Source organism: Salvelinus namaycush, chromosome 34, assembly GCF_016432855.1.
Source record: "Salvelinus namaycush isolate Seneca chromosome 34, SaNama_1.0, whole genome shotgun sequence".
NCBI classification, from domain to species: domain Eukaryota; kingdom Metazoa; phylum Chordata; class Actinopteri; order Salmoniformes; family Salmonidae; genus Salvelinus; species Salvelinus namaycush.
Window position 1 is genome coordinate 8305964 of NC_052340.1, and position 8307 is coordinate 8314270.

At 42.3% G+C, this 8307-nt stretch overlaps 1 long non-coding RNA gene across 1 annotated transcript; it reads right to left on the reverse strand.

The window, feature by feature from the left end:
• Window positions 1-913: 913 nt before the first annotated feature.
• On the reverse strand, window positions 914-7189 carry LOC120028836. The gene is made up of 2 exons (XR_005473539.1): window positions 4446-7189; window positions 914-2524 (listed from the first exon to the last, which is right to left on the reverse strand). It is a non-coding gene; the product is annotated as an uncharacterized LOC120028836 (long non-coding RNA).
• Window positions 7190-8307: the final 1118 nt, after the last annotated feature.

The following is an 8307-nucleotide window of genomic DNA, read 5'->3' on the forward strand; positions in this document are numbered from 1 at the left end:
GGTATTCCCAATGTGTGCGTATTCTCTCCCCAAAGACATGGCGTGACTACATATATCACATCATGGATTGCCAGGAGCCAAAACATCCCAAACAGTACAAAACACACACCCAGTGTCTCTTAAGTATACACATCAATTGCTCACCGTACTATAAAACTATCCAAGCATGCATTTCAAATCTAATATACACTGTACATTCTTACCACCTATCGAGATATTGTTGCCAAATTAATATTAGCCTTTATCCTGATGATTTACTGGTTTTCCACAGTGGACTAACAGAGTCAGGCCGACACCAATACTTTTGGCATTAATATTCCTAATTCCTATGTAAATCCATTTCCTGACATATTATGTAACATATCAGCCAAGCAAAGTTAGTTCCCACAATCCAAGGTTGTTCCAGCTCTAAAACTTCAGTTGGATTAGTGCTTTTACCTCGTGATTTACCCCAGTTGCTCTCAGAGAAAAAATATTTGACAAATGCTCAAATGGCCATGAAAAAGCCCAGGATTTAATATGCAGTCAAATTGCTACTGACACTAATTGATTGCCGTTTTAATTGTATATATGAGAAATCGAAAAAGCCACATTAATTTCATATTGCATTATAACACTCCATATCTCCAGAAGGCCACTTGAGTGTGGATGTGCCAGATTGAATAAGCTGATTTCAGTTTTGAACTGGAGTTGCCATTTCAGAGCTAATTCTGAAAGAACAAGAGAAAGTCCCCTCTTTAAATTCTGATGAGTAACCCATTACAATGAGTTTGGGGAAAAACATTTGTTCAAAGGGTGAAATTAGTCCACTGTGGATTCAACCCCATATGAGCATGACATTGACAGATTTGTGATAGCATAATACTATTCATTCACATTCAAATGAAGAATAACCTGACAGGACAGCCCATCATTTTCACATTCTTATCAATTTAATTGAATTATAAAGGATGGTAAATCATGAGGTTAACAGACAATATAGATTTTTAATTATGCAGGTAAAAACACATTTACTTCTAAGCTTTCCTGTTCGCATGCAAGTGTGTAAAAATATAAAATAAATAAATCAAGACTTGTAGCAGCAATGTTTCTGCACTGACTGAATTAACTAAAACATTGGGGAAAAAGTACACGATCGATAAAAAGTTTACAAAAAATATTCCTCAAACGAATAAACATTAGTTCTACATATTTGTTCATGTACAAAGTAATTCATCATTCAATCAATATTCCATCAAATAAGATCATGAATTTGACATGATTTATCCCTTACTGGAACGCAGCTTGCAGAGTAGTCAACTAACAAAATGTTGGGATGAAAGTAATCCAACACATGCAAACAAGCTAAGTAAGTAAGCTTATACTAAATCAAAATATCACAATAGAAATTGAAAACACAAGAAAATGATCATTGTTGAACTGTCATGTGGTCTCACACCAGCTGCATTTAAGTGTTTTCCATATTAAGATGTCTTTCCAATGAGCATGCACACATGGCTTGGATGTTGGGACTAACATATGAACAACAGAGCTGGTCTAATTTACTGACGTGTACACAACCATTATCCTTATAAGGTACACGTATTGAATCCTGGCTCCTGTAATGCAAGCCACAATGTGTGTGTGTGTGTGTTTTGGTTAATCTAGCATGGGAACAAAATAATAACGAGCCTCAAATATCAGGTTCAAAATAAAAACGGGTTTCAATAACTTTCATAGTGCTTATACTGTACACTGCAATCATGATTACACACAGTGAAATCAAAAGAAAACCCTAATGTTTCACTTCCTTGTGTAAACAAGGAATGTAGGCCATATATTTATGGAAAGTCAAGACAATAAGTATCCCCCCCCCTAGAAACGTCATTTAAAACACATTGCAGTAATGTGACTCTGTGCAGTATTTTGTATGAAGTAACTGTTATAGAATGCTTTTGTGAATGAACATTGTGAATGAATTTAACTAACACCAGTGACTGTATTTAGCCAATGGCCTTTTGATAATCAGTATTTCATAGCGGTAACCCTGACACCGACAGGGAGGTATCAGAACATACAACCCTGCAACTGGATGCACAGAAAAGTAGATCCAAGTGTCCAGAGTCAACGAAGTGGATGTATATCCATTCATTCATTGCAATGAATGTGTGAATCGCTGTCAGAAATCCATTTCAAAACAAGACGTACAGGACTCCAGAAGGATGTTGCTCTTTTCCTAGTGTGGTTTCACTTCCTATGTTCTTTCAGTGTTATGAGTCACAGCACATTCCAAATAAAGTCAACTACAAGAAACCTTGGATAAGATATGGTATTATTTGTTGAAGTCATGAATAAGTCCCACCTCTTCCATAATATCCCTCCTAGCCCCCATGTAGTCTTTATGTGTTCCCTATAGGTGCTTTTATAAAAAGTCACAGTCCCTAGTCACCCATACTGTCTCTGCTGTACTGAGGATACAGGAAGTCTGCTTTAATGAGCCAATATGTTCCTGGGGGCCGAGGAAGGATGGGCAATTCCTGGGAGTCTGCAGAGACAAACACAAACAAGCCACGGGTTAAGGGGGCCGCTGTGAATCAGGAGGGAAGGGAGTGCATATGATGTCCGGCAGCATTAAAGTCAAGAAGCCTTCTCATATCTCCGACTAAACAAACATGCAGCGTAGCCCCGTTGCGTAAGGCAACACTCCGCCGAGGATGAGAGCTGGGATGCTTAGGACCCAGAGCAATAGAACACCACAAAAGTGAGGTGATCTATGGAGGGTGTTACCATAGCAACAACATATAGAGACACCCACTGAAGTCTGACTATATTTTCATTACCCCGCTAGGTCATTTGTCAATTCATACATGGGTATATCACAATATGTGAAATGTTGTATTCATAAGCTATTAAATATTTACAAAGACCATCATGCTTATGAATTATAGAACTTCCAAGTTAGTGTGGGGCAGCATATTTATGTAACATAGTCTAGGGCTATACCTCAGCAGTAAGCATGTTTGACTGTGTGTGAATAACTATGACATTAGGCAATACGGTGCTTATTAATTACAGCTAAATTATAACTAGTGTAATTGGAGAGAATATTAGCCTCGGGGCTCTATTCAATCCGTATCGAGGAAGTTCAGCGTTGCAGTGTGATTGAAATTTAAAGGCAATGTTAGTGGAGACTGCATTCTTGGTAAAGGCTGCATACGTCGGCTCATATGGAAATGACCTTTACATTTCTATTGCGCAATCGGTACCGCTTCAGCGATAAAGATTGAATAGAGCCCAAAATTGAAGCATAACTAATTTAGCCCAGGAAGACTAGCTCCACTTTTAATGGCCCCTATACATTTTTCTCATTTGCTAATTATAACCATGGTGAGAAAAATGGTGTAAAACATTTCAAATGTATTGAAAGATACGAACACATACAAACCCTGAGAGCACGTAATGACATCATAGCATTGTCATCACAACCATGTTACAGAAAGGCACATTTACATTGTGTGTGTGTGTTCGCTTATATACCCAGCTGCTCCTTGCTCCTACAATTCTCCTCTCGTAGGAGTGACTCGTCCATTTCCCCAGCAACGGCCGGACTATTTCTTGTTGCCTGGGAAGGAAGAGGCATGTGGGCATGAGGTGCCCTGCCTCGGGTCAGAGGTCAGTGCCAACGCAGACACCACGGTCTAGTGCTCTGCATGGATGGATGGATGGGGGTGGAAGGAGCGAGAACAGAGGGCAAAGGAGAAGGAGGATGGAACGTGCAGTGCTCTATGGGGTGTAATTAAGCAGTCCCCTCTGGGCCTATGGAGGGAGGAAGTCAAACGTGGTGAAATGCATCTGTTGGTGGAGAGCGCACCCTATGGCCACGTCTCCCCCAACAGCTGTAACTGGCAGGGTCTACCAGAGTTTTGTCATAGTCGTATTTCTTTATGAATGTGACATTTATCATATAATGCATTAGAGGATACATGATCACAAGTCTACACATGCTCTCAGTTACCACCGTATTGAGATGTACTATTAATCCATTAGAACGAATAAGGAGACGACATGCTTAACGGAATGTTAACGGAAACTCAAGATCTAGAGTAGACTTAGTACGACGGAAGTAATGTTGACTTATAGAAATAAAGAAACAGTACATAAAAACAAATATGATTATGAGTGAAGCATCCCTCCAAGTTCCCCAATACTAAAAAACCCCTTTAACAGACAGATGCATACTGTATAGCACAACAATTCACTTTTTACCTGGAGGCGGTAATTAAAAACAAATCTTAAAAACAGTAAAGGGCAGTTTCCCGGACACAGGTTAAGCCTAGCGTTGGAATAAACATTAAGCTCAATAGAGAATCTCCTTCTGAATGTTTTTTTGAGTCCAGGATTAGCTTTATCCGTCTGTGTCCGGTGAACTGCGCCTAAGTGACGTTGCAAACTGGTTCATACGGTACCTGGGCTTGAGGCTGTGATGACGTCTTGTCGTGTTTAGGAGGACCATCATCCATGGTGGTCAAGGGGCGTCCATGGTCAATAAGCAGTTGATGGGTAGGAGTTGTGTTAGTCAGTTCAGGCACATAATTCGAGCCGTAGACAGTGGGCACCTGAGCCTTAACCAGTCCCACATCAAAGCACACAGCCGGCACAAGGGTAGGAGAAATTCCTATTATAGCTAACTGGGATTACTCACCTAGTTCATATGAATGTTGCTTCAGAATAGTATTAAAGTAACTACATATAGTGGGGATGTATCATACTAACTTGTTAGCGTCATCTTGAGTTATTGCCAGCAGATACTTATGACCCCATACTGTGCAATAAAAAACGAGCGTTTTTTTGGTTTGTTGTTTATTGTAAGAGACATTACTGTTCCCACAGGTTTCTTCTGACTAAGCTCTCTAAGGAACCTGAAAAGGACCGCTCAGAGATGCCATGATGAATCTGTCTCTTGTTTTCATTAACTCTACTGTACAGTGAGATCAGGGCAATTAGCTGTGTGAAGTGATGTCTCAGCCAGACTTTTGATCTTAAATCTCTCCATCTTAAACCCTTTTATTCCACTTCGTTGGTTTCAATTTTAAAAAAATCTATTTTACATTGTACTTCAAAAAAAGTCCTGTAATTCAAAGCGATGACATGGAAGTTGGCTGTTATAAATCAAATCCCATGCAGTCACTCCTCTCTCCTCCTCCTCTCCCTTTAAATCACAACGAGTGCTGATTAAATGAGGAAGTCACACTCTAAAAATGCACTTTGAAGCACTATCTTTGTTCAGAGCAGCCGAGTGCAGCAGGGATCAGATCTGCTCTGATCACCGCAGCACAACTGGGAGGTCAGTGTTCACTTTAGGAAAGAGATAGAGAGACAGAGAGAGATAGAGAGAGAGACAGAGAGATAGAGAGAGAGAGAGAGAGAGAGAGAGAGAGAGAGAGAGAGAGAGAGAGGCATTACATCTCATTACAGCCCTGCCATTTGACAAGTCTGTGGCCCTACTCCCCTGGGTGCATGGGAGACAGCACAGCACAGAACTACTGGGGAGGCTGCCACCTACACACACTAGTCTACTGGGAGACAATCTGAGGTGAATGTGAGATTCTGCCTGCCTGGCACAACAACAACAAAAAACTAATGTTAACAGCAATGGGGTTTCTTATGACAGGAGCAAAATCATTTAATTGCTAGCTCAACAGTTTGGGGCCTTCGTAGCAGCGGTCTGGTCATTTGGGATAGTCTGGTCATGGTGGGTGGCTCAATGATTTAGTGCGATGTAATTGGTGGCTCCGTAATTGCAGATAATGTCAGCAGGGGTGGTATAACATAAGATTTGTGCTGACAACTTAATTCCCTCATTTGGCTTGTGGGTGACACTGTGTTTGTATACATCGGTCTCACTTATATACATTATCCACAGCTATCCCAGTGGGGACATTTCAGTGAAATGACGTGGCAACAACTTTGATTCAACCAGTGTGTGCCCAGTGGGATGTCATCACTGCATAGTTAAACTGGCACAGGTCTACAGCCACTGCAGAGATGCAACAGGTGGGCACTGAACACTGCAGTTAAAATGGAAGAAAGCTCCCAGGTTTATTGGGTTTTATAAAGTGCTTGGGGAGATTTCTATCACAGAGGCTGATGAGGACAGGACAGAGCAGTAATGGTGAATGGTAGTGCAGGGGTGCAGGAGTCGCAGGAAAGAACACCGGGTACTGGGGGTACTGCCAAGTCTGCCTTGGGCCCCTCCGCTGTCCCCTCGGCACCCCTACCAGCCACCATCTGTCACATATCTCTCCACTGTTCTCCGAGACAGGGTCCAACCACAACGAGGACTGCTGATTTGGTGTATATTTATATCACCCTTATTTAACCAGGTTAGTCTCATTGAGATAAAAATCACATTTTCAAGAGAGACCTGGACCAAGACAGCAACATTAACACATTCATTTCAGACAAACAGGCACATGACATCAACCAGACAAAGATATATGATGTGGTGTTCTGTTCAGGTTCACAGGCAGAGGGGATCTCACAGCTGTACACTTCCCTAATCCTTTAGGCTGACCTCTGGGCAGCCCTCCGATTGGAAAGCAGAAGGGAGGCTCACTCAGCTGCTTTATATAATGTCCATTTCCATAACTCATTTACAAAATGTTCATTATACAAAGGCACAGCCCACATCAGCTCACTTCCCCGTTTCTCATTAAAAAAATAACACAGTGGGAGACATAGGCTTTAGGTAAGATACAGTATGGTAACTCCAGAGGATTGTCCCTCTCTCATTCCTAGACTTTAAAACGCATTCATAGTCCTACAGAACATCAGTTAAATCAATCCCTATATTTTCACTATCATATTCCGTCGACCCTCAGAACAGGGCCTTGGCTTTAATATTATGGATGGACACATACAAGATGAAAATGAATACAGGGATAGGTTGAGGGGGAAAAGGTGGCAGAGGGAGGTTCGGCTGTGTGCTTGTAACTAACGGGTCTTAGAAGGCACAGGCGCAAACCACTGCTACCACTACTATGTTGCCGATGGTTGCAATGACGGCTACCCAAAGCCAGATGGCGTCGCTGGAATACTTGCCCTCCTCTTCCGCCTCGGTCGGCCGGGAGAAGTTGGCATTGAGGTTGGAGGTGGAGGTCTGGAGGGACGTGTTGCCATTGTACGGGGAATCCATGAAGGCCCCACTCACAGCCGGAAAATGCTGAGGGACAAAAGAAGGAGAGAGATGAGAAGATGACTTGGATCGAGGCCAGGATAATGCCATATCAGAGATAGGCTATATGTACAGTAGCTCTGTAAACCCTTTGTCCAAAAATAGCATCTGGAGGGTAACAGGTATCATAAGGTTGATAAAATGGTCCACCACTCAATTAATGAAGTACTGAACACTAAATGTGTTTTAAAAGGGTACATCAAGTGGAATCGATAGAGGGAGATGAGAATAGAAACATGTCGGAGAGACGTGCATATAGGTACTTGGGAACATCCCATGTACGATGTGAACTGTAGGATGTGAACGGAAATACCCTCAGTGCGGTGAGGGCAGACGGGGGAACAAGAACAATCCAGAGCATCTGGTTAGTCACTGTGGCGTTTCTACCCTGTGTCCTATTCTGACGATCACAGCTGCATGACCTATATTATACAACAGTCAGGCATTGTCTCCCTCTCTCCTATGGGACTCACCAGTGTTTGTACAGAAGATGTCCCACAAATAACTTACCGAGTCAAACTATACTACTCACGATTAAAACCCATGAACAATTTAAAAAGGTGCAGTAAACCACCTACGGGATTTCAGAAAATATATTTGCTGTGGCTTTTATTTGTGATTCTTGCAAATGTGCAGCCTTGAACTAGCTAAATGATTCACCAGACAAGAGTGTTCCTGTTGTTATTTGGAGGAACGTTCCGAGGACACGGCCAGGTTTGTTTTCTTCACCCCTTTTCACCTTGCCTGGCTTAAAACACACATCCATTTATCAGCTAAGTCTGAGTTGGCCCACCCAGCTCTAACATATGGCTGGACCAGCCAGACGGGACAACTGCACGTAGTGATGGCTCAATCATTTAGCTGTTCCTTGTCCCCGCGCCTCATTGACCCCACAGTCTCCACAGGGACAGGCTCGATCCATCAGGAGGGGATACTGTCATCATTCTCTTACTCCCATCTGCCACTGATAAGAAGAGAGAGGAACCAGGAGGAACCACCGGGCTACCTCCACTACACCTCCTGTCAGGAAGAGTGATCAGGGAGAACTTGGTGTCCACCAAAGTTTCAATTGAACAACAATTAAAGTTGTGTAG